The sequence below is a fragment of the Triturus cristatus genome, chromosome 1_1 (genome assembly GCF_964204655.1).
Source record: "Triturus cristatus chromosome 1_1, aTriCri1.1, whole genome shotgun sequence".
NCBI classification, from domain to species: domain Eukaryota; kingdom Metazoa; phylum Chordata; class Amphibia; order Caudata; family Salamandridae; genus Triturus; species Triturus cristatus.
In genome coordinates, this window is record NC_140579.1 from 288,620,334 (window position 1) to 288,647,288 (window position 26,955).

Here is a 26,955-nt window from a genome sequence, read left to right on the forward strand (position 1 = left end):
CAGACATGGCCATATGCAAATCAGTCTGACCCTGTGCCTCATGGGAACAGTCCAGCCCGAACTGCCAAGCCATACCTTCCCATGACCGGAAACAAGCTTCCTAGGACCGGTTTCTGTCATTTTAGCCGTCTTCAGCCAGGCTTGCTTGAATCCAGTGGCAAAGTGAGCAAGGGACTCACGTCTGAGCATACCCTGCAAACTTATGGCGAACAAAGCGGTACAAAAGGGGGTGGTGATAGACGGAGCATCAGAACTAATCAAACACTCACACCCAGTCAACAGATCTGCGTTTGATCCATCACCGTTCTTTAGCCCACTCTGCCACCCCAGTTCAGACATGGCCATATGCAAATCAGTCTGACCCTGTGCCTCATGGGAACAGTCCAGCCCGAACTGCCAAGCCATGCCTTCCCTGGACCGGAAACAAGCTTCCTAGGACCGGTTTCTGGCATTTCAGCCGTCTTCAGCCAGTCTTGCTTGAATCCAGTGGCAAAGTGAGCAAGGGACTCACGTCTGAGCATACCCTGCCAACTTATGGCGAACAAAGCGGTACAAAAGCGGGTGGTGATAGACGGAGCATCAGAACTAATCAAACACTCACACCCAGTCAACAGATCTGGGTTTGATCCATCACCGTTCTTTAGCCCACTCTGCCACCCCAGTTCAGACATGGCCATATGCAAATCAGTCTGACCCTGTGCCTCATGGGAACAGTCCAGCCCGAACTGCCAAGCCATGCCTTCCCTGGACCGGAAACAAGCTTCCTAGGACCGGTTTCTGGCATTTCAGCCGTCTTCAGCCAGGCTTGCTTAAATCCAGTGGCAAAGTGAACAAGGGACTCACGTCTGAGCATACCATGCCAACTTATGGCGAACAAAGCGGTACAAAAGGGGATGGTGATAGACGGAGCATCAGAATTAATCAAACACTCACACCCAGTCAACAGATCTGGGTTTGATCCATCACCGTTCTTTAGCCCACTCTGCCACCCCAGTTCAGACATGGCCATATGCAAATCAGTCTGACCCTGTGCCTCATGGTAACAGTCCAGCCCAAACTGCCAAGCCATGCCTTCCCTGGACCGGAAACAAGCTTCCTAGGACCGGTTTCTGGCATTTCAGCCGTCTTCAGCCAGGCTTGATTGAATCCAGTGGCAAAGTGAGCAAGGGACTCACGTCTGAGCATACCCTGCCAACTTATGGCGAACAAAGCGGTACAAAAGGGGGTGGTGATAGACGGAGCATCAGAACTAATCAAACACTCACAACCAGTCAACAGATCTGGGTTTGATCCATCACCGGTCTTAAGCCCACTCTGCCACCCCAGTTCAGACATGGTTATATGCAAATCAGTCTGACCCTGTGCCTCATGTGAACAGCCCAGCCCGAACTGCCAAGCCATGCCTTCCCATGACCGGAAACAAGCTTCCTAGGACCGGTTTCTGGCATTTAAGCCATCTTCAGCCAGGCTTGCTTGAATCCAGTGGCAAAGTGAGCAAGGGGCTCATGTCTGAGCATACCCTGCCAACTTATGGCGAACAAAGCGGTACAAAAGGGGGTGGTGATAGACGGAGCATCAGAACTAATCAAACACTCACAAACAGTAAACAGAACTGGGTTTGATCCATCACCGTTCTTTAGCCCACTCTGCCACCCCAGTTCAGACATGGCCAGATGCAAATCAGTCTGACCCTGTGCCTCATGGGAACAGTCCAGCCCGAACTGGCAAGCCATGCCTTCCCATGACCGGAAACAAGCTTCCTAGGACCGGTTTCTGGCATTTCAGCCGTCTTCAGCCAGGCTTGCTTGAATCCAGTGGCAAAGTGAGCAAGGGACTCACGTCTGAGCATACCCTGCCAACTTATGGCGAACAAAGCGGCCAAAAAGGGGGTGGTGATAGACGGAGCATCAGAACTAATCAAACACTCACACCCAGTCAACAGATCTGCGTTTGATCCATCACCGTTCTTTAGCCCACTCTGCCACCCCAGTTCAGACATGGCCATATGCAAATCAGTCTGACCCTGTGCCTCATGGGAACAGTCCAGCCCGAACTGCCAAGCCATGCCTTCCCATGACCGGAAACAAGCTTCCTAGGACTGGTTTCTGGCATTTCAGCCATCTTCAGCCAGGCTTGCTTGAATCCAGTGGCAAAGTGAGCAAGGGACTCACGTCTGAGCATACCCTGCCAACTTATGGCGAACAAAGCGGTACAAAAGGGGGTGGTGATAGACGGAGCATCAGAACTAATCAAACACTCACACCCAGTCAACAGATCTGGGTTTGATCCATCACCGTTCTTTAGCCCACTCTGCCACCCCAGTTCAGACATGGCCATATGCAAATCAGTCTGACCCTGTGCCTCATGGTTACAGTCCAGCCCGAACTGCCAAGCCATGCCTTCCCTGGACCGGAAACAAGCTTCCTAGGACCGGTTTCTGGCATTTCAGCCATCTTCAGCCAGGCTTGCTGGAATCCAGTGGCAAAGTGAGCAAGGGACTCACGTCTGAGCATACCCTGCCAACTTATGGCGAACAAAGCGGTACAAAAGGGGGTGGTGATAGACGGAGCATCAGAACTAATCAAACACTCACACCCAGTCAACAGATCTGGGTTTGATCCATCACCGTTCTTTAGCCCACTCTGCCACCCCAGTTCAGACATGGCCATATGCAAATCAGTCTGACCCTGTGCCTCATGGGAACAGCCCAGCCCGAACTGCCAAGCCATGCCTTCCCATGACCGGAAACAAGCTTCCTAGGACCAGTTTCTGGCATTTAAGCCGTCTTCAGCCAGGCTTGCTTGAATCCAGTGGCAAAGTGAGCAAGGGACTCATGTCTGAGCATACCCTGCCAACTTATGGCGAACAAAGCGGTACAAAAGGGGGCGGTGATAGACGGAGCATCAGAACTAATCAAACACTCACAAACAGTCAACAGAACTGGGTTTGATCCATCACCGTTCTTTAGCCCACTCTGCCACCCCAGTTCAGACATGGCCATATGCAAATCAGTCTGACCCTGTGCCTCATGGTTACAGTCCAGCCCGAACTGCCAAGCCATGCCTTCCCTGGACCGGAAACAAGCTTCCTAGGACCGGTTTCTGGCATTTCAGCCATCTTCAGCCAGGCTTGCTGGAATCCAGTGGCAAAGTGAGCAAGGGACTCACGTCTGAGCATACCCTGCCAACTTATGGCGAACAAAGCGGTACAAAAGGGGGTGGTGATAGACGGAGCATCAGAATTAATCAAACACTCACAACCAGTCAACAGATCTGGGTTTGATCCATCACCGTTCTTTAGCCCACTCTGCCACCCCAGTTCAGACATGGCCATATGCAAATCAGTCTGACCCTGTGCCTCATCGGAACAGTCCAGCCCGAACTGCCAAGCCATACCTTCCCATGACCGGAAACAAGCTTCCTAGGACCGGTTTCTGTCATTTTAGCCGTCTTCAGCCAGGCTTGCTTGAATCCAGTGGCAAAGTGAGCAAGGGACTCACGTCTGAGCATACCCTGCCAACTTATGGCGAACAAAGCGGTACAAAAGCGGGTGGTGATAGACGGAGCATCAGAACTAATCAAACACTCACACCCAGTCAACAGATCTGGGTTTGATCCATCACCGTTCTTTAGCCCACTCTGCCACCCCAGTTCAGACATGGCCATATGCAAATCAGTCTGACCCTGTGCCTCATGGGAACAGTCCAGCCCGAACTGCCAAGCCATGCCTTCCCTGGACCGGAAACAAGCTTCCTAGGACCGGTTTCTGACATTTCAGCCGTCTTCAGCCAGGCTTGCTTGAATCCAGTGGCAAAGTGAACAAGGGACTCACGTCTGAGCATACCATGCCAACTTATGGCGAACAAAGCGGTACAAAAGGGGATGGTGATAGACGGAGCATCAGAATTAATCAAACACTCACACCCAGTCAACAGATCTGGGTTTGATCCATCACCGTTCTTTAGCCCACTCTGCCACCCCAGTTCAGACATGGCCATATGCAAATCAGTCTGACCCTGTGCCTCATGGTAACAGTCCAGCCCAAACTGCCAAGCCATGCCTTCCCTGGACCGGAAACAAGCTTCCTAGGACCGGTTTCTGGCATTTAAGCCGTCTTCAGCCAGGCTTGCTTGAATCCAGTGGCAAAGTGAGCAAGGGACTCATGTCTGAGCACACCCTGCCAACTTATGGCGAACAAAGCGGTACAAAAGGGGGTGCTGATAGACGGAGCATCAGAACTAATCAAACACTCACAAACAGTCAACAGAACTGGGTTTGATCCATCACCGTTCTTTAGCCCACTCTGCCACCCCAGTTCAGACATGGCCAGATGCAAATCAGTCTGACCCTGTGCCTCATGGGAACAGTCCAGCCCGAACTGCCAAGCCATGCCTTCCCATGACCGGAAACAAGCTTCCTAGGACCGGTTTCTGGCATTTCAGCCGTCTTCAGCCAGGCTTGCTTGAATCCAGTGGCAAAGTGAGCAAGGGACTCACGTCTGAGCATACCCTGCCAACTTATGGCGAACAAAGCGGCCAAAAAGGGGGTGGTGATAGACGGAGCATCAGAACTAATCAAACACTCACACCCAGTCAACAGATCTGCGTTTGATCCATCACCGTTCTTTAGCCCACTCTGCCACCCCAGTTCAGACATGGCCATATGCAAATCAGTCTGACCCTGTGCCTCATGGGAACAGTCCAGCCCGGACTGCCAAGCCATGCCTTCCCATGACCGGAAACAAGCTTCCTAGGACCGGTTTCTGGCATTTCAGCCGTCTTCAGCCAGGCTTGCTTGAATCCAGTGGCAAAGTGAGCAAGGGACTCACGTCTGAGCATACCCTGCCAACTTATGGCGAACAAAGCGGTACAAAAGGGGGTGGTGATAGACGGAGCATCAGAATTAATCAAACACTCACACCCAGTCAACAGATCTGGGTTTGATCCATCACCGTTCTTTAGCCCACTCTGCCACCCCAGTTCAGACACGGCCATATGCAAATCAGTCTGACCCTGTGCCTCATGGGAACAGTCCAGCCCGAACTGCCAAGCCATACCTTCCCATGACCGGAAACAAGCTTCCTAGGACCGGTTTCTGTCATTTTAGCCGTCTTCAGCCAGACTTGCTTGAATCCAGTGGCAAAGTGAGCAAGGGACTCACGTCTGAGCATACCCTGCAAACTTATGGCGAACAAAGCGGTACAAAAGGGGGTGGTGATAGACGGAGCATCAGAACTAATCAAACACTCACACCCAGTCAACAGATCTGCGTTTGATCCATCACCGTTCTTTAGCCCACTCTGCCACCCCAGTTCAGACATGGCCATATGCAAATCAGTCTGACCCTGTGCCTCATGGGAACAGTCCAGCCCGAACTGCCAAGCCATGCCTTCCCTGGACCGGAAACAAGCTTCCTAGGACCGGTTTCTGGCATTTCAGCCGTCTTCAGCCAGGCTTGCTTGAATCCAGTGGCAAAGTGAGCAAGGGACTCACGTCTGAGCATACCCTGCCAACTTATGGCGAACAAAGCGGTACAAAAGGGGGTGGTGATAGACGGAGCATCAGAACTAATCAAACACTTACACCCAGTCAACAGATCTGGGTTTGATCCATCACCGTTCTTTAGCCCACTCTGCCACCCCAGTTCGGACATGGCCATATTCAAATCAGTCTGACCCTGTGCCTCATGGGAACAGTCCAGCCCGAACTGCCAAGCCATGCCTTCCCTGGACCGGAAACAAGCTTCCTAGGACCGGTTTCTGGCATTTCAGCCGTCTTCAGCCAGGCTTGCTTGAATCCAGTGGCAATGTGAGCAAGGGACTCACGTCTGAGCATACCCTGCCAACTTATGGCGAACAAAGCGGTACAAAAGGGGGTGGTGATAGACGGAGCATCAGAACTAATCAAACACTCACACCCTGTCAACAAATCTGGGTTTGATCCATCACCGTTCTTTAGCCCACTCTGCCACCCCAGTTCAGACATGGCCATATGCAAATCAGTCTGACCCTGTGCCTCATGGGAACAGTCCAGCCCGAACTGCCAAGCCATGCCTTCCCTGGACCGGAAACAAGATTCCTAGGAGCGGTTTCTGGCATTTCTGTCGTCTTCAGCCAGGCTTGCTTGAATCCAGTGGCAAAGTGAGCAAGGGACTCACGTCTGAGCATACCCTGCCAACTTATGGCGAACAAAGCGGTACAAAAGCGGGTGGTGATAGACGGAGCATCAGAACTAATCAAACACTCACACCCAGTCAACAGATCTGGGTTTGATCCATCACCGTTCTTTAGCCCACTCTGCCATCCCAGTTCAGACATGGCCATATGCAAATCAGTCTGACCCTGTGCCTCATGGGAACAGTCCAGCCCGAACTGCCAAGCCATGCCTTCCCTGGACCGGAAACAAGCTTCCTAGGACCGGTTTCTGGCATTTCAGCTGTCTTCAGCCAGGCTTGCTTGAATCCAGTGGCAAAGTGAACAAGGGACTCACGTCTGAGCATACCATGCCAACTTATGGCGAACAAAGCGGTACAAAAGGGGATGGTGATAGACGGAGCATCAGAATTAATCAAACACTCACACCCAGTCAACAGATCTGGGTTTGATCCATCACCGTTCTTTAGCCCACTCTGCCACCCCAGTTCAGACATGGCCATATGCAAATCAGTCTGACCCTGTGCCTCATGGTAACAGTCCAGCCCAAACTGCCAAGCCATGCCTTCCGTGGACCGGAAACAAGCTTCCTAGGACCGGTTTCTGGCATTTCAGCCGTCTTCAGCCAGGCTTGATTGAATCCAGTGGCAAAGTGAGCAAGGGACTCACGTCTGAGCATACCCTGCCAACTTATGGCGAACAAAGCGGTACAAAAGGGGGTGGTGATAGACGGAGCATCAGAACTAATCAAACACTCACAACCAGTCAACAGATCTGGGTTTGATCCATCACCGTTCTTTAGCCCACTCTGCCACCCCAGTTCAGACATGGTTATATGCAAATCAGTCTGACCCTGTGCCTCATGTGAACAGCCCAGCCCGAACTGCCAAGCCATGCCTTCCCATGACCGGAAACAAGCTTCCTAGGACCGGTTTCTGGCATTTAAGCCGTCTTCAGCCAGGCTTGCTTGAATCCAGTGGCAAAGTGAGCAAGGGACTCATGTCTGAGCATACCCTGCCAACTTATGGCGAACAAAGCGGTACAAAAGGGGGTGGTGATAGACGGAGCATCAGAACTAATCAAACACTCACAAACAGTCAACAGAACTGGGTTTGATCCATCACCGTTCTTTAGCCCACTCTGCCACCCCAGTTCAGACATGGCCAGATGCAAATCAGTCTGACCCTGTGCCTCATGGGAACAGTCCAGCCCGAACTGCCAAGCCATGCCTTCCCATGACCGGAAACAAGCTTCCTAGGACCGGTTTCTGGCATTTCAGCCGTCTTCAGCCAGGCTTGCTTGAATCCAGTGGCAAAGTGAGCAAGGGACTCACGTCTGAGCATACCCTGCCAACTTATGGCGAACAAAGCGGCCAAAAAGGGGGTGGTGATAGACGGAGCATCAGAACTAATCAAACACTCACACCCAGTCAACAGATCTGCGTTTGATCCATCACCGTTCTTTAGCCCACTCTGCCACCCCAGTTCAGACATGCCCATATGCAAATCAGTCTGACCCTGTGCCTCATGGGAACAGTCCAGCCCGAACTGCCAAGCCATGCCTTCCCATGACCGGAAACAAGCTTCCTAGGACTGGTTTCTGGCATTTCAGCCGTCTTCAGCCAGGCTTGCTTGAATCCAGTGGCAAAGTGAGCAAGGGACTCACGTCTGAGCATACCCTGCCAACTTATGGCGAACAAAGCGGTACAAAAGGGGGTGGTGATAGACGGAGCATCAGAACTAATCAAACACTCACACCCAGTCAACAGATCTGGGTTTGATCCATCACCGTTCTTTAGCCCACTCTGCCACCCCAGTTCAGACATGGCCATATGCAAATCAGTCTGACCCTGTGCCTCATGGTTACAGTCCAGCCCGAACTGCCAAGCCATGCCTTCCCTGGACCGGAAACAAGCTTCCTAGGACCGGTTTCTGGCATTTCAGCCATCTTCAGCCAGGCTTGCTGGAATCCAGTGGCAAAGTGAGCAAGGGACTCACGTCTGAGCATACCCTGCCAACTTATGGCGAACAAAGCGGTACAAAAGGGGGTGGTGATAGACGGAGCATCAGAATTAATCAAACACTCACACCCAGTCAACAGATTTGGGTTTGATCCATCACCGTTCTTTAGCCCACTCTGCCACCCCAGTTCAGACATGGCCATATGCAAATCAGTCTGACCCTGTGCCTCATGGGAACAGTCCAGCCCGAACTGCCAAGCCATACCTTCCCATGACCGGAAACAAGCTTCCTAGGACCGGTTTCTGTCATTTTAGCCGTCTTCAGCCAGGCTTGCTTGAATCCAGTGGCAAAGTGAGCAAGGGACTCACGTCTGAGCATACCCTGCAAACTTATGGCGAACAAAGCGGTACAAAAGGGGGTGGTGATAGACGGAGCATCAGAACTAATCAAACACTCACACCCAGTCAACAGATCTGCGTTTGATCCATCACCGTTCTTTAGCCCACTCTGCCACCCCAGTTCAGACATGGCCATATGCAAATCAGTCTGACCCTGTGCCTCATGGGAACAGTCCAGCCCGAACTGCCAAGCCATGCCTTCCCTGGACCGGAAACAAGCTTCCTAGGACCGGTTTCTGGCATTTCAGCCGTCTTCAGCCAGTCTTGCTTGAATCCAGTGGCAAAGTGAGCAAGGGACTCACGTCTGAGCATACCCTGCCAACTTATGGCGAACAAAGCGGTACAAAAGCGGGTGGTGATAGACGGAGCATCAGAACTAATCAAACACTCACACCCAGTCAACAGATCTGGGTTTGATCCATCACCGTTCTTTAGCCCACTCTGCCACCCCAGTTCAGACATGGCCATATGCAAATCAGTCTGACCCTGTGCCTCATGGGAACAGTCCAGCCCGAACTGCCAAGCCATGCCTTCCCTGGACCGGAAACAAGCTTCCTAGGACCGGTTTCTGGCATTTCAGCCGTCTTCAGCCAGGCTTGCTTAAATCCAGTGGCAAAGTGAACAAGGGACTCACGTCTGAGCATACCATGCCAACTTATGGCGAACAAAGCGGTACAAAAGGGGATGGTGATAGACGGAGCATCAGAATTAATCAAACACTCACACCCAGTCAACAGATCTGGGTTTGATCCATCACCGTTCTTTAGCCCACTCTGCCACCCCAGTTCAGACATGGCCATATGCAAATCAGTCTGACCCTGTGCCTCATGGTAACAGTCCAGCCCAAACTGCCAAGCCATGCCTTCCCTGGACCGGAAACAAGCTTCCTAGGACCGGTTTCTGGCATTTCAGCCGTCTTCAGCCAGGCTTGATTGAATCCAGTGGCAAAGTGAGCAAGGGACTCACGTCTGAGCATACCCTGCCAACTTATGGCGAACAAAGCGGTACAAAAGGGGGTGGTGATAGACGGAGCATCAGAACTAATCAAACACTCACAACCAGTCAACAGATCTGGGTTTGATCCATCACCGGTCTTAAGCCCACTCTGCCACCCCAGTTCAGACATGGTTATATGCAAATCAGTCTGACCCTGTGCCTCATGTGAACAGCCCAGCCCGAACTGCCAAGCCATGCCTTCCCATGACCGGAAACAAGCTTCCTAGGACCGGTTTCTGGCATTTAAGCCATCTTCAGCCAGGCTTGCTTGAATCCAGTGGCAAAGTGAGCAAGGGGCTCATGTCTGAGCATACCCTGCCAACTTATGGCGAACAAAGCGGTACAAAAGGGGGTGGTGATAGACGGAGCATCAGAACTAATCAAACACTCACAAACAGTAAACAGAACTGGGTTTGATCCATCACCGTTCTTTAGCCCACTCTGCCACCCCAGTTCAGACATGGCCAGATGCAAATCAGTCTGACCCTGTGCCTCATGGGAACAGTCCAGCCCGAACTGGCAAGCCATGCCTTCCCATGACCGGAAACAAGCTTCCTAGGACCGGTTTCTGGCATTTCAGCCGTCTTCAGCCAGGCTTGCTTGAATCCAGTGGCAAAGTGAGCAAGGGACTCACGTCTGAGCATACCCTGCCAACTTATGGCGAACAAAGCGGCCAAAAAGGGGGTGGTGATAGACGGAGCATCAGAACTAATCAAACACTCACACCCAGTCAACAGATCTGCGTTTGATCCATCACCGTTCTTTAGCCCACTCTGCCACCCCAGTTCAGACATGGCCATATGCAAATCAGTCTGACCCTGTGCCTCATGGGAACAGTCCAGCCCGAACTGCCAAGCCATGCCTTCCCATGACCGGAAACAAGCTTCCTAGGACTGGTTTCTGGCATTTCAGCCATCTTCAGCCAGGCTTGCTTGAATCCAGTGGCAAAGTGAGCAAGGGACTCACGTCTGAGCATACCCTGCCAACTTATGGCGAACAAAGCGGTACAAAAGGGGGTGGTGATAGACGGAGCATCAGAACTAATCAAACACTCACACCCAGTCAACAGATCTGGGTTTGATCCATCACCGTTCTTTAGCCCACTCTGCCACCCCAGTTCAGACATGGCCATATGCAAATCAGTCTGACCCTGTGCCTCATGGTTACAGTCCAGCCCGAACTGCCAAGCCATGCCTTCCCTGGACCGGAAACAAGCTTCCTAGGACCGGTTTCTGGCATTTCAGCCATCTTCAGCCAGGCTTGCTGGAATCCAGTGGCAAAGTGAGCAAGGGACTCACGTCTGAGCATACCCTGCCAACTTATGGCGAACAAAGCGGTACAAAAGGGGGTGGTGATAGACGGAGCATCAGAACTAATCAAACACTCACACCCAGTCAACAGATCTGGGTTTGATCCATCACCGTTCTTTAGCCCACTCTGCCACCCCAGTTCAGACATGGCCATATGCAAATCAGTCTGACCCTGTGCCTCATGGGAACAGCCCAGCCCGAACTGCCAAGCCATGCCTTCCCATGACCGGAAACAAGCTTCCTAGGACCAGTTTCTGGCATTTAAGCCGTCTTCAGCCAGGCTTGCTTGAATCCAGTGGCAAAGTGAGCAAGGGACTCATGTCTGAGCATACCCTGCCAACTTATGGCGAACAAAGCGGTACAAAAGGGGGCGGTGATAGACGGAGCATCAGAACTAATCAAACACTCACAAACAGTCAACAGAACTGGGTTTGATCCATCACCGTTCTTTAGCCCACTCTGCCACCCCAGTTCAGACATGGCCATATGCAAATCAGTCTGACCCTGTGCCTCATGGTTACAGTCCAGCCCGAACTGCCAAGCCATGCCTTCCCTGGACCGGAAACAAGCTTCCTAGGACCGGTTTCTGGCATTTCAGCCATCTTCAGCCAGGCTTGCTGGAATCCAGTGGCAAAGTGAGCAAGGGACTCACGTCTGAGCATACCCTGCCAACTTATGGCGAACAAAGCGGTACAAAAGGGGGTGGTGATAGACGGAGCATCAGAATTAATCAAACACTCACAACCAGTCAACAGATCTGGGTTTGATCCATCACCGTTCTTTAGCCCACTCTGCCACCCCAGTTCAGACATGGCCATATGCAAATCAGTCTGACCCTGTGCCTCATCGGAACAGTCCAGCCCGAACTGCCAAGCCATACCTTCCCATGACCGGAAACAAGCTTCCTAGGACCGGTTTCTGTCATTTTAGCCGTCTTCAGCCAGGCTTGCTTGAATCCAGTGGCAAAGTGAGCAAGGGACTCACGTCTGAGCATACCCTGCCAACTTATGGCGAACAAAGCGGTACAAAAGCGGGTGGTGATAGACGGAGCATCAGAACTAATCAAACACTCACACCCAGTCAACAGATCTGGGTTTGATCCATCACCGTTCTTTAGCCCACTCTGCCACCCCAGTTCAGACATGGCCATATGCAAATCAGTCTGACCCTGTGCCTCATGGGAACAGTCCAGCCCGAACTGCCAAGCCATGCCTTCCCTGGACCGGAAACAAGCTTCCTAGGACCGGTTTCTGACATTTCAGCCGTCTTCAGCCAGGCTTGCTTGAATCCAGTGGCAAAGTGAACAAGGGACTCACGTCTGAGCATACCATGCCAACTTATGGCGAACAAAGCGGTACAAAAGGGGATGGTGATAGACGGAGCATCAGAATTAATCAAACACTCACACCCAGTCAACAGATCTGGGTTTGATCCATCACCGTTCTTTAGCCCACTCTGCCACCCCAGTTCAGACATGGCCATATGCAAATCAGTCTGACCCTGTGCCTCATGGTAACAGTCCAGCCCAAACTGCCAAGCCATGCCTTCCCTGGACCGGAAACAAGCTTCCTAGGACCGGTTTCTGGCATTTCAGCCGTCTTCAGCCAGGCTTGATTGAATCCAGTGGCAAAGTGAGCAAGGGACTCACGTCTGAGCATACCCTGCCAACTTATGGCGAACAAAGCGGTACAAAAGGGGGTGGTGATAGACGGAGCATCAGAACTAATCAAACACTCACAACCAGTCAACAGATCTGGGTTTGATCCATCACCGGTCTTTAGCCCACTCTGCCACCCCAGTTCAGACATGGTTATATGCAAATCAGTCTGACCCTGTGCCTCATGTGAACAGCCCAGCCCGAACTGCCAAGCCATGCCTTCCCATGACCGGAAACAAGCTTCCTAGGACCGGTTTCTGGCATTTAAGCCATCTTCAGCCAGGCTTGCTTGAATCCAGTTGCAAAGTGAGCAAGGGGCTCATGTCTGAGCATACCCTGCCAACTTATGGCGAACAAAGCGGTACAAAAGGGGGTGGTGATAGACGGAGCATCAGAACTAATCAAACACTCACAAACAGTAAACAGAACTGGGTTTGATCCATCACCGTTCTTTAGCCCACTCTGCCACCCCAGTTCAGACATGGCCAGATGCAAATCAGTCTGACCCTGTGCCTCATGGGAACAGTCCAGCCTGAACTGCCAAGCCATGCCTTCCCATGACCGGAAACAAGCTTCCTAGGACCGGTTTCTGGCATTTCAGCCGTCTTCAGCCAGGCTTGCTTGAATCCAGTGGCAAAGTGAGCAAGGGACTCACGTCTGAGCATACCCTGCCAACTTATGGCGAACAAAGCGGCCAAAAAGGGGGTGGTGATAGACGGAGCATCAGAACTAATCAAACACTCACACCCAGTCAACAGATCTGCGTTTGATCCATCACCGTTCTTTAGCCCACTCTGCCACCCCAGTTCAGACATGGCCATATGCAAATCAGTCTGACCCTGTGCCTCATGGGAACAGTCCAGCCCGAACTGCCAAGCCATGCCTTCCCATGACCGGAAACAAGCTTCCTAGGACTGGTTTCTGGCATTTCAGCCGTCTTCAGCCAGGCTTGCTTGAATCCAGTGGCAAAGTGAGCAAGGGACTCACGTCTGAGCATACCCTGCCAACTTATGGCGAACAAAGCGGTACAAAAGGGGGTGGTGATAGACGGAGCATCAGAACTAATCAAACACTCACACCCAGTCAACAGATCTGGGTTTGATCCATCACCGTTCTTTAGCCCACTCTGCCACCCCAGTTCAGACATGGCCATATGCAAATCAGTCTGACCCTGTGCCTCATGGTTACAGTCCAGCCCGAACTGCCAAGCCATGCCTTCCCTGGACCGGAAACAAGCTTCCTAGGACCGGTTTCTGGCATTTCAGCCATCTTCAGCCAGGCTTGCTGGAATCCAGTGGCAAAGTGAGCAAGGGACTCACGTCTGAGCATACCCTGCCAACTTATGGCGAACAAAGCGGTACAAAAGGGGGTGGTGATAGACGGAGCATCAGAACTAATCAAACACTCACACCCAGTCAACAGATCTGGGTTTGATCCATCACCGTTCTTTAGCCCACTCTGCCACCCCAGTTCAGACATGGCCATATGCAAATCAGTCTGACCCTGTGCCTCATGGGAACAGCCCAGCCCGAACTGCCAAGCCATGCCTTCCCATGACCGGAAACAAGCTTCCTAGGACCAGTTTCTGGCATTTAAGCCGTCTTCAGCCAGGCTTGCTTGAATCCAGTGGCAAAGTGAGCAAGGGACTCATGTCTGAGCATACCCTGCCAACTTATAACGAACAAAGCGGTACAAAAGGGGGCGGTGATAGACGGAGCATCAGAACTAATCAAACACTCACAAACAGTCAACAGAACTGGGTTTGATCCATCACCGTTCTTTAGCCCACTCTGCCACCCCAGTTCAGACATGGCCAGATGCAAATCAGTCTGACCCTGTGCCTCATGGGAACAGTCCAGCCCGAACTGCCAAGCCATGCCTTCCCATGACCGGAAACAAGCTTCCTAGGACCGGTTTCTGGCATTTCAGCCGTCTTCAGCCAGGCTTGCTTGAATCCAGTGGCAAAGTGAGCAAGGGACTCACGTCTGAGCATACCCTGCCAACTTATGGCGAACAAAGCGGCCAAAAAGGGGGTGGTGATAGACGGAGCATCAGAACTAATCAAACACTCACACCCAGTCAACAGATCTGCGTTTGATCCATCACCGTTCTTTAGCCCACTCTGCCACCCCAGTTCAGACATGGCCATATGCAAATCAGTCTGACCCTGTGCCTCATGGGAACAGTCCAGCCCGAACTGCCAAGCCATGCCTTCCCTGGACCGGAAACAATCTTCCTAGGACCGGTTTCTGGCATTTCAGCCATCTTCAGCCAGGCTTGCTGGAATCCAGTGGCAAAGTGAGCAAGAGACTCACGTCTGAGCATACCCTGCCAACTTATGGCGAACAAAGCGGTACAAAAGGGGGTGGTGATAGACGGAGCATCAGAACTAATCAAACACTCACACCCAGTCAACAGATCTGGATTTGATCCATCACCGTTCTTTAGCCCACTCTGCCACCCCAGTTCAGACATGGCCATATGCAAATCAGTCTGACCCTGTGCCTCATGGGAACAGTCCAGCCCGAACTGCTAAGCCATGCCTTCCCATGACCGGAAACAAGCTTCCTAGGACCGGTTTCTGGCATTTCAGCCGTCTTCAGCCAGGCTTGCTTGAATCCAGTGGCAAAGTGAACAAGGGACTCACGTCTGAGCATACCCTGCAAACTTATGGCGAACAAAGCGGTACAAAAGGGGGTGGTGATAGACGGAGCATCAGAACTAATCAAACACTCACACCCAGTCAACAGATCTGCGTTTGATCCATCACCGTTCTTTAGCCCACTCTGCCACCCCAGTTCAGACATGGCCATATGCAAATCAGTCTGACCCTGTGCCTCATGGGAACTGCCAAGCCATGCCTTCCCTGGACCGGAAACAAGCTTCCTAGGACCGGTTTCTGGCATTTCAGCCGTCTTCAGCCAGGCTTGCTTGAATCCAGTGGCAAAGTGAGCAAGGGACTCACGTCTGAGCATACCCTGCCAACTTATGGCGAACAAAGAGGTACAAAAGGGGGTGGTGATAGACGGAGCATCAGAACTAATCAGACACTCACACCCAGTCAACAGATCTGGGTTTGATCCATCACCGTTCTTTAGCCCACTCTGCCACCCCAGTTCAGACATGGCCATATGCAAATCAATCTGACCCTGTGCCTCATGGTAACAGTCCAGCCCGAACTGCCAAGCCATGCCTTCCCTGGACCGGAAACAATCTTTCTAGGACCGGTTTCTGGCATTTCAGCCATCTTCAGCCAGGCTTGCTGGAATCCAGTGGCAAAGTGAGCAAGAGACTCACGTCTGAGCATACCCTGCCAACTTATGGCGAACAAAGCGGTACAAAAGGGGGTGGTGATAGACGGAGCATCAGAACTAATCAAACACTCACACCCAGTCAACAGATCTGGGTTTGATCCATCACCGTTCTTTAGCCCACTCTGCCACCCCAGTTCAGACATGCCCATATGCAAATCAGTCTGACCCTGTGCCTCATGGGAACAGTCCAGCCCGAACTGCTAAGCCATGCCTTCCCATGACCGGAAACAAGCTTCCTAGGACCGGTTTCTGGCATTTCAGCCGTCTTCAGCCAGGCTTGCTTGAATCCAGTGGCAAAGTGAACAAGGGACTCACGTCTGAGCATACCCTGCAAACTTATGGCGAACAAAGCGGTACAAAAGGGGGTGGTGATAGACGGAGCATCAGAACTAATCAAACACTCACACCCAGTCAACAGATCTGCGTTTGATCCATCACCGTTCTTTAGCCCACTCTGCCACCCCAGTTCAGACATGGCCATATGCAAATCAGTCTGACCCTGTGCCTCATGGGAACTGCCAAGCCATGCCTTCCCTGGACCGGAAACAAGCTTCCTAGGACCGGTTTCTGGCATTTCAGCCGTCTTCAGCCAGGCTTGCTTGAATCCAGTGGCAAAGTGAGCAAGGGACTCACGTCTGAGCATACCCTGCCAACTTATGGCGAACAAAGCGGTACAAAAGGGGGTGGTGATAGACGGAGCATCAGAACTAATCAAACACTCACACCCAGTCAACAGATCTGGGTTTGATCCATCACCGTTCTTTAGCCCACTCTGCCACCCCAGTTCAGACATGGCCATATGCAAATAAGTCTGACCCTGTGCCTCGTGGGAACAGTCCAGCCCGAACTGCCAAGCCATGCCTTCCCTGGACCGGAAACAAGCTTCCTAGGAGAGGTTTCTGGCATTTCAGCCATCTTCAGCCAGGCTTGCTTGAAGCCAGTGGGAAAGTGAGCAAGGGACTCACGTCTGAGCATACCCTGCCAACTTATGGCGAACAAAGCGGTACAAAAGGGGGTGGTGATAGACGGAGCATCAGAACTAATCAAACACTCACACCCAGTCAACAGATCTGGGTTTGATCCATCACCGTTCTTTAGCCCACTCTGCCACCCCATTTCAGACATGGCCATATGCAAATCAGTCTGACCCTGTGCCTCATGGGAACAGTCCAGCCCAAACTGCCAAGCCATGCCTTCCCTGGACCGGAAACAAGCTTCCTACGACCGGTTTCTGGCATTTCAGCCGTCTTCAGCCAGGCTTGCTTGAATCCAGTGGCAAAGTGAGCAAGGGACTCACGTCTGAGCATACCCTGCCAACTTATGGCGAACAAAGCGGTACAAAAGGGGGTGGTGATAGACGGAGCATCAGAACTAATCAAACACTCACACCCAGTCAACAGATCTGGGTTTGATCCATCACCGTTCTTTAGCCCACTCTGCCACCCCAGTTCAGACATGGCCATATGCAAATCAGTCTGACCCTGTGCCTCATGGTAACAGTCCAGCCCGAACTGCCAAGCCATGCCTTCCCTGGACCGGAAACAAGCTTCCTAGGACCGGTTTCTGGCATTTCAGCCGTCTTCAGCCAGGCTTGCTTGAATCCAGTGGCAAAGTGAGCAAGGGACTCACGTCTGAGCATACCCTGCCAACTTATGGCGAACAAAGCGGTACAAAAGCGGGTGGTGATAGACGGAGCATCAGAACTAATCAAATACTCACACCCAGTCAACAGATCTGGGTTTGATCCATTACCATTCTTTAGCCCGCTCTGCCACCCCAGTTCAGACATGGCCATATGCAAATCAGTCTGACCCTGTGCCTCATGGGAACAGTCCAGCCCGAACTGCCAAGCCATACCTTCCCATGACCGGAAACAAGCTTCCTAGGACCGGTTTCTGTCATTTTAGCCGTCTTCAGCCAGGCTTGCTTGAATCCAGTGGCAAAGTGAGCAAGGGACTCACGTCTGAGCATACCCTGCAAACTTATGGCGAACAAAGCGGTACAAAAGGGGGTGGTGATAGACGGAGCATCAGAACTAATCAAACACTCACACCCAGTCAACAGATCTGCGTTTGATCCATCACCGTTCTTTAGCCCACTCTGCCACCCCAGTTCAGACATGGCCATATGCAAATCAGTCTGACCCTGTGCCTCATGGGAACAGTCCAGCCCGAACTGCCAAGCCATGCCTTCCCTGGACCGGAAACAAGCTTCCTAGGACCGGTTTCTGGCATTTCAGCCGTCTTCAGCCAGTCTTGCTTGAATCCAGTGGCAAAGTGAGCAAGGGACTCACGTCTGAGCATACCCTGCCAACTTATGGCGAACAAAGCGGTACAAAAGCGGGTGGTGATAGACGGAGCATCAGAACTAATCAAACACTCACACCCAGTCAACAGATCTGGGTTTGATCCATCACCGTTCTTTAGCCCACTCTGCCACCCCAGTTCAGACATGGCCATATGCAAATCAGTCTGACCCTGTGCCTCATGGGAACAGTCCAGCCCGAACTGCCAAGCCATGCCTTCCCTGGACCGGAAACAAGCTTCCTAGGACCGGTTTCTGGCATTTCAGCCGTCTTCAGCCAGGCTTGCTTAAATCCAGTGGCAAAGTGAACAAGGGACTCACGTCTGAGCATACCATGCCAACTTATGGCGAACAAAGCGGTACAAAAGGGGATGGTGATAGACGGAGCATCAGAATTAATCAAACACTCACACCCAGTCAACAGATCTGGGTTTGATCCATCACCGTTCTTTAGCCCACTCTGCCACCCCAGTTCAGACATGGCCATATGCAAATCAGTCTGACCCTGTGCCTCATGGTAACAGTCCAGCCCAAACTGCCAAGCCATGCCTTCCCTGGACCGGAAACAAGCTTCCTAGGACCGGTTTCTGGCATTTCAGCCGTCTTCAGCCAGGCTTGATTGAATCCAGTGGCAAAGTGAGCAAGGGACTCACGTCTGAGCATACCATGCCAACTTATGGCGAACAAAGCGGTACAAAAGGGGGTGGTGATAGACGGAGCATCAGAACTAATCAAACACTCACAACCAGTCAACAGATCTGGGTTTGATCCATCACCGGTCTTAAGCCCACTCTGCCACCCCAGTTCAGACATGGTTATATGCAAATCAGTCTGACCCTGTGCCTCATGTGAACAGCCCAGCCCGAACTGCCAAGCCATGCCTTCCCATGACCGGAAACAAGCTTCCTAGGACCGGTTTCTGGCATTTAAGCCATCTTCAGCCAGGCTTGCTTGAATCCAGTGGCAAAGTGAGCAAGGGGCTCATGTCTGAGCATACCCTGCCAACTTATGGCAAACAAAGCGGTACAAAAGGGGGTGGTGATAGACGGAGCATCAGAACTAATCAAACACTCACAAACAGTAAACAGAACTGGGTTTGATCCATCACCGTTCTTTAGCCCACTCTGCCACCCCAGTTCAGACATGGCCAGATGCAAATCAGTCTGACCCTGTGCCTCATGGGAACAGTCCAGCCCGAACTGGCAAGCCATGCCTTCCCATGACCGGAAACAAGCTTCCTAGGACCGGTTTCTGGCATTTCAGCCGTCTTCAGCCAGGCTTGCTTGAATCCAGTGGCAAAGTGAGCAAGGGACTCACGTCTGAGCATACCCTGCCAACTTATGGCGAACAAAGCGGCCAAAAAGGGGGTGGTGATAGACGGAGCATCAGAACTAATCAAACACTCACACCCAGTCAACAGATCTGCGTTTGATCCATCACCGTTCTTTAGCCCACTCTGCCACCCCAGTTCAGACATGGCCATATGCAAATCAGTCTGACCCTGTGCCTCATGGGAACAGTCCAGCCCGAACTGCCAAGCCATGCCTTCCCATGACCGGAAACAAGCTTCCTAGGACTGGTTTCTGGCATTTCAGCCATCTTCAGCCAGGCTTGCTTGAATCCAGTGGCAAAGTGAGCAAGGGACTCACGTCTGAGCATACCCTGCCAACTTATGGCGAACAAAGCGGTACAAAAGGGGGTGGTGATAGACGGAGCATCAGAACTAATCAAACACTCACACCCAGTCAACAGATCTGGGTTTGATCCATCACCGTTCTTTAGCCCACTCTGCCACCCCAGTTCAGACATGGCCATATGCAAATCAGTCTGACCCTGTGCCTCATGGTTACAGTCCAGCCCGAACTGCCAAGCCATGCCTTCCCTGGACCGGAAACAAGCTTCCTAGGACCGGTTTCTGGCATTTCAGCCATCTTCAGCCAGGCTTGCTGGAATCCAGTGGCAAAGTGAGCAAGGGACTCACGTCTGAGCATACCCTGCCAACTTATGGCGAACAAAGCGGTACAAAAGGGGGTGGTGATAGACGGAGCATCAGAACTAATCAAACACTCACACCCAGTCAACAGATCTGGGTTTGATCCATCACCGTTCTTTAGCCCACTCTGCCACCCCAGTTCAGACATGGCCATATGCAAATCAGTCTGACCCTGTGCCTCATGGGAACAGCCCAGCCCGAACTGCCAAGCCATGCCTTCCCATGACCGGAAACAAGCTTCCTAGGACCAGTTTCTGGCATTTAAGCCGTCTTCAGCCAGGCTTGCTTGAATCCAGTGGCAAAGTGAGCAAGGGACTCATGTCTGAGCATACCCTGCCAACTTATGGCGAACAAAGCGGTACAAAAGGGGGCGGTGATAGACGGAGCATCAGAACTAATCAAACACTCACAAACAGTCAACAGAACTGGGTTTGATCCATCACCGTTCTTTAGCCCACTCTGCCACCCCAGTTCAGACATGGCCATATGCAAATCAGTCTGACCCTGTGCCTCATGGTTACAGTCCAGCCCGAACTGCCAAGCCATGCCTTCCCTGGACCGGAAACAAGCTTCCTAGGACCGGTTTCTGGCATTTCAGCCATCTTCAGCCAGGCTTGCTGGAATCCAGTGGCAAAGTGAGCAAGGGACTCACGTCTGAGCATACCCTGCCAACTTATGGCGAACAAAGCGGTACAAAAGGGGGTGGTGATAGACGGAGCATCAGAATTAATCAAACACTCACAACCAGTCAACAGATCTGGGTTTGATCCATCACCGTTCTTTAGCCCACTCTGCCACCCCAGTTCAGACATGGCCATATGCAAATCAGTCTGACCCTGTGCCTCATCGGAACAGTCCAGCCCGAACTGCCAAGCCATACCTTCCCATGACCGGAAACAAGCTTCCTAGGACCGGTTTCTGTCATTTTAGCCGTCTTCAGCCAGGCTTGCTTGAATCCAGTGGCAAAGTGAGCAAGGGACTCACGTCTGAGCATACCCTGCCAACTTATGGCGAACAAAGCGGTACAAAAGCGGGTGGTGATAGACGGAGCATCAGAACTAATCAAACACTCACACCCAGTCAACAGATCTGGGTTTGATCCATCACCGTTCTTTAGCCCACTCTGCCACCCCAGTTCAGACATGGCCATATGCAAATCAGTCTGACCCTGTGCCTCATGGGAACAGTCCAGCCCGAACTGCCAAGCCATGCCTTCCCTGGACCGGAAACAAGCTTCCTAGGACCGGTTTCTGACATTTCAGCCGTCTTCAGCCAGGCTTGCTTGAATCCAGTGGCAAAGTGAACAAGGGACTCACGTCTGAGCATACCATGCCAACTTATGGCGAACAAAGCGGTACAAAAGGGGATGGTGATAGACGGAGCATCAGAATTAATCAAACACTCACACCCAGTCAACAGATCTGGGTTTGATCCATCACCGTTCTTTAGCCCACTCTGCCACCCCAGTTCAGACATGGCCATATGCAAATCAGTCTGACCCTGTGCCTCATGGTAACAGTCCAGCCCAAACTGCCAAGCCATGCCTTCCCTGGACCGGAAACAAGCTTCCTAGGACCGGTTTCTGGCATTTCAGCCGTCTTCAGCCAGGCTTGATTGAATCCAGTGGCAAAGTGAGCAAGGGACTCACGTCTGAGCATACCCTGCCAACTTATGGCGAACAAAGCGGTACAAAAGGGGGTGGTGATAGACGGAGCATCAGAACTAATCAAACACTCACAACCAGTCAACAGATCTGGGTTTGATCCATCACCGGTCTTTAGCCCACTCTGCCACCCCAGTTCAGACATGGTTATATGCAAATCAGTCTGACCCTGTGCCTCATGTGAACAGCCCAGCCCGAACTGCCAAGCCATGCCTTCCCATGACCGGAAACAAGCTTCCTAGGACCGGTTTCTGGCATTTAAGCCATCTTCAGCCAGGCTTGCTTGAATCCAGTTGCAAAGTGAGCAAGGGGCTCATGTCTGAGCATACCCTGCCAACTTATGGCGAACAAAGCGGTACAAAAGGGGGTGGTGATAGACGGAGCATCAGAACTAATCAAACACTCACAAACAGTAAACAGAACTGGGTTTGATCCATCACCGTTCTTTAGCCCACTCTGCCACCCCAGTTCAGACATGGCCAGATGCAAATCAGTCTGACCCTGTGCCTCATGGGAACAGTCCAGCCTGAACTGCCAAGCCATGCCTTCCCATGACCGGAAACAAGCTTCCTAGGACCGGTTTCTGGCATTTCAGCCGTCTTCAGCCAGGCTTGCTTGAATCCAGTGGCAAAGTGAGCAAGGGACTCACGTCTGAGCATACCCTGCCAACTTATGGCGAACAAAGCGGCCAAAAAGGGGGTGGTGATAGACGGAGCATCAGAACTAATCAAACACTCACACCCAGTCAACAGATCTGCGTTTGATCCATCACCGTTCTTTAGCCCACTCTGCCACCCCAGTTCAGACATGGCCATATGCAAATCAGTCTGACCCTGTGCCTCATGGGAACAGTCCAGCCCGAACTGCCAAGCCATGCCTTCCCATGACCGGAAACAAGCTTCCTAGGACTGGTTTCTGGCATTTCAGCCGTCTTCAGCCAGGCTTGCTTGAATCCAGTGGCAAAGTGAGCAAGGGACTCACGTCTGAGCATACCCTGCCAACTTATGGCGAACAAAGCGGTACAAAAGGGGGTGGTGATAGACGGAGCATCAGAACTAATCAAACACTCACACCCAGTCAACAGATCTGGGTTTGATCCATCACCGTTCTTTAGCCCACTCTGCCACCCCAGTTCAGACATGGCCATATGCAAATCAGTCTGACCCTGTGCCTCATGGTTACAGTCCAGCCCGAACTGCCAAGCCATGCCTTCCCTGGACCGGAAACAAGCTTCCTAGGACCGGTTTCTGGCATTTCAGCCATCTTCAGCCAGGCTTGCTGGAATCCAGTGGCAAAGTGAGCAAGGGACTCACGTCTGAGCATACCCTGCCAACTTATGGCGAACAAAGCGGTACAAAAGGGGGTGGTGATAGACGGAGCATCAGAACTAATCAAACACTCACACCCAGTCAACAGATCTGGGTTTGATCCATCACCGTTCTTTAGCCCACTCTGCCACCCCAGTTCAGACATGGCCATATGCAAATCAGTCTGACCCTGTGCCTCATGGGAACAGCCCAGCCCGAACTGCCAAGCCATGCCTTCCCATGACCGGAAACAAGCTTCCTAGGACCAGTTTCTGGCATTTAAGCCGTCTTCAGCCAGGCTTGCTTGAATCCAGTGGCAAAGTGAGCAAGGGACTCATGTCTGAGCATACCCTGCCAACTTATAACGAACAAAGCGGTACAAAAGGGGGCGGTGATAGACGGAGCATCAGAACTAATCAAACACTCACAAACAGTCAACAGAACTGGGTTTGATCCATCACCGTTCTTTAGCCCACTCTGCCACCCCAGTTCAGACATGGCCAGATGCAAATCAGTCTGACCCTGTGCCTCATGGGAACAGTCCAGCCCGAACTGCCAAGCCATGCCTTCCCATGACCGGAAACAAGCTTCCTAGGACCGGTTTCTGGCATTTCAGCCGTCTTCAGCCAGGCTTGCTTGAATCCAGTGGCAAAGTGAGCAAGGGACTCACGTCTGAGCATACCCTGCCAACTTATGGCGAACAAAGCGGCCAAAAAGGGGGTGGTGATAGACGGAGCATCAGAACTAATCAAACACTCACACCCAGTCAACAGATCTGCGTTTGATCCATCACCGTTCTTTAGCCCACTCTGCCACCCCAGTTCAGACATGGCCATATGCAAATCAGTCTGACCCTGTGCCTCATGGGAACAGTCCAGCCCGAACTGCCAAGCCATGCCTTCCCTGGACCGGAAACAATCTTCCTAGGACCGGTTTCTGGCATTTCAGCCATCTTCAGCCAGGCTTGCTGGAATCCAGTGGCAAAGTGAGCAAGAGACTCACGTCTGAGCATACCCTGCCAACTTATGGCGAACAAAGCGGTACAAAAGGGGGTGGTGATAGACGGAGCATCAGAACTAATCAAACACTCACACCCAGTCAACAGATCTGGATTTGATCCATCACCGTTCTTTAGCCCACTCTGCCACCCCAGTTCAGACATGGCCATATGCAAATCAGTCTGACCCTGTGCCTCATGGGAACAGTCCAGCCCGAACTGCTAAGCCATGCCTTCCCATGACCGGAAACAAGCTTCCTAGGACCGGTTTCTGGCATTTCAGCCGTCTTCAGCCAGGCTTGCTTGAATCCAGTGGCAAAGTGAACAAGGGACTCACGTCTGAGCATACCCTGCAAACTTATGGCGAACAAAGCGGTACAAAAGGGGGTGGTGATAGACGGAGCATCAGAACTAATCAAACACTCACACCCAGTCAACAGATCTGCGTTTGATCCATCACCGTTCTTTAGCCCACTCTGCCACCCCAGTTCAGACATGGCCATATGCAAATCAGTCTGACCCTGTGCCTCATGGGAACTGCCAAGCCATGCCTTCCCTGGACCGGAAACAAGCTTCCTAGGACCGGTTTCTGGCATTTCAGCCGTCTTCAGCCAGGCTTGCTTGAATCCAGTGGCAAAGTGAGCAAGGGACTCACGTCTGAGCATACCCTGCCAACTTATGGCGAACAAAGAGGTACAAAAGGGGGTGGTGATAGACGGAGCATCAGAACTAATCAGACACTCACACCCAGTCAACAGATCTGGGTTTGATCCATCACCGTTCTTTAGCCCACTCTGCCACCCCAGTTCAGACATGGCCATATGCAAATCAATCTGACCCTGTGCCTCATGGTAACAGTCCAGCCCGAACTGCCAAGCCATGCCTTCCCTGGACCGGAAACAATCTTTCTAGGACCGGTTTCTGGCATTTCAGCCATCTTCAGCCAGGCTTGCTGGAATCCAGTGGCAAAGTGAGCAAGAGACTCACGTCTGAGCATACCCTGCCAACTTATGGCGAACAAAGCGGTACAAAAGGGGGTGGTGATAGACGGAGCATCAGAACTAATCAAACACTCACACCCAGTCAACAGATCTGGGTTTGATCCATCACCGTTCTTTAGCCCACTCTGCCACCCCAGTTCAGACATGCCCATATGCAAATCAGTCTGACCCTGTGCCTCATGGGAACAGTCCAGCCCGAACTGCTAAGCCATGCCTTCCCATGACCGGAAACAAGCTTCCTAGGACCGGTTTCTGGCATTTCAGCCGTCTTCAGCCAGGCTTGCTTGAATCCAGTGGCAAAGTGAACAAGGGACTCACGTCTGAGCATACCCTGCAAACTTATGGCGAACAAAGCGGTACAAAAGGGGGTGGTGATAGACGGAGCATCAGAACTAATCAAACACTCACACCCAGTCAACAGATCTGCGTTTGATCCATCACCGTTCTTTAGCCCACTCTGCCACCCCAGTTCAGACATGGCCATATGCAAATCAGTCTGACCCTGTGCCTCATGGGAACTGCCAAGCCATGCCTTCCCTGGACCGGAAACAAGCTTCCTAGGACCGGTTTCTGGCATTTCAGCCGTCTTCAGCCAGGCTTGCTTGAATCCAGTGGCAAAGTGAGCAAGGGACTCACGTCTGAGCATACCCTGCCAACTTATGGCGAACAAAGCGGTACAAAAGGGGGTGGTGATAGACGGAGCATCAGAACTAATCAAACACTCACACCCAGTCAACAGATCTGGGTTTGATCCATCACCGTTCTTTAGCCCACTCTGCCACCCCAGTTCAGACATGGCCATATGCAAATAAGTCTGACCCTGTGCCTCGTGGGAACAGTCCAGCCCGAACTGCCAAGCCATGCCTTCCCTGGACCGGAAACAAGCTTCCTAGGAGAGGTTTCTGGCATTTCAGCCATCTTCAGCCAGGCTTGCTTGAAGCCAGTGGGAAAGTGAGCAAGGGACTCACGTCTGAGCATACCCTGCCAACTTATGGCGAACAAAGCGGTACAAAAGGGGGTGGTGATAGACGGAGCATCAGAACTAATCAAACACTCACACCCAGTCAACAGATCTGGGTTTGATCCATCACCGTTCTTTAGCCCACTCTGCCACCCCATTTCAGACATGGCCATATGCAAATCAGTCTGACCCTGTGCCTCATGGGAACAGTCCAGCCCAAACTGCCAAGCCATGCCTTCCCTGGACCGGAAACAAGCTTCCTACGACCGGTTTCTGGCATTTCAGCCGTCTTCAGCCAGGCTTGCTTGAATCCAGTGGCAAAGTGAGCAAGGGACTCACGTCTGAGCATACCCTGCCAACTTATGGCGAACAAAGCGGTACAAAAGGGGGTGGTGATAGACGGAGCATCAGAACTAATCAAACACTCACACCCAGTCAACAGATCTGGGTTTGATCCATCACCGTTCTTTAGCCCACTCTGCCACCCCAGTTCAGACATGGCCATATGCAAATCAGTCTGACCCTGTGCCTCATGGTAACAGTCCAGCCCGAACTGCCAAGCCATGCCTTCCCTGGACCGGAAACAAGCTTCCTAGGACCGGTTTCTGGCATTTCAGCCGTCTTCAGCCAGGCTTGCTTGAATCCAGTGGCAAAGTGAGCAAGGGACTCACGTCTGAGCATACCCTGCCAACTTATGGCGAACAAAGCGGTACAAAAGCGGGTGGTGATAGACGGAGCATCAGAACTAATCAAATACTCACACCCAGTCAACAGATCTGGGTTTGATCCATTACCATTCTTTAGCCCGCTCTGCCACCCCAGTTCAGACATGGCCATATGCAAATCAGTCTGACCCTGTGCCTCATGGGAACAGTCCAGCCCGAACTGCCAAGCCATGCCTTCCCTGAACCGGAAACAAGCTTCCTAGGACCGGTTTCTGGCA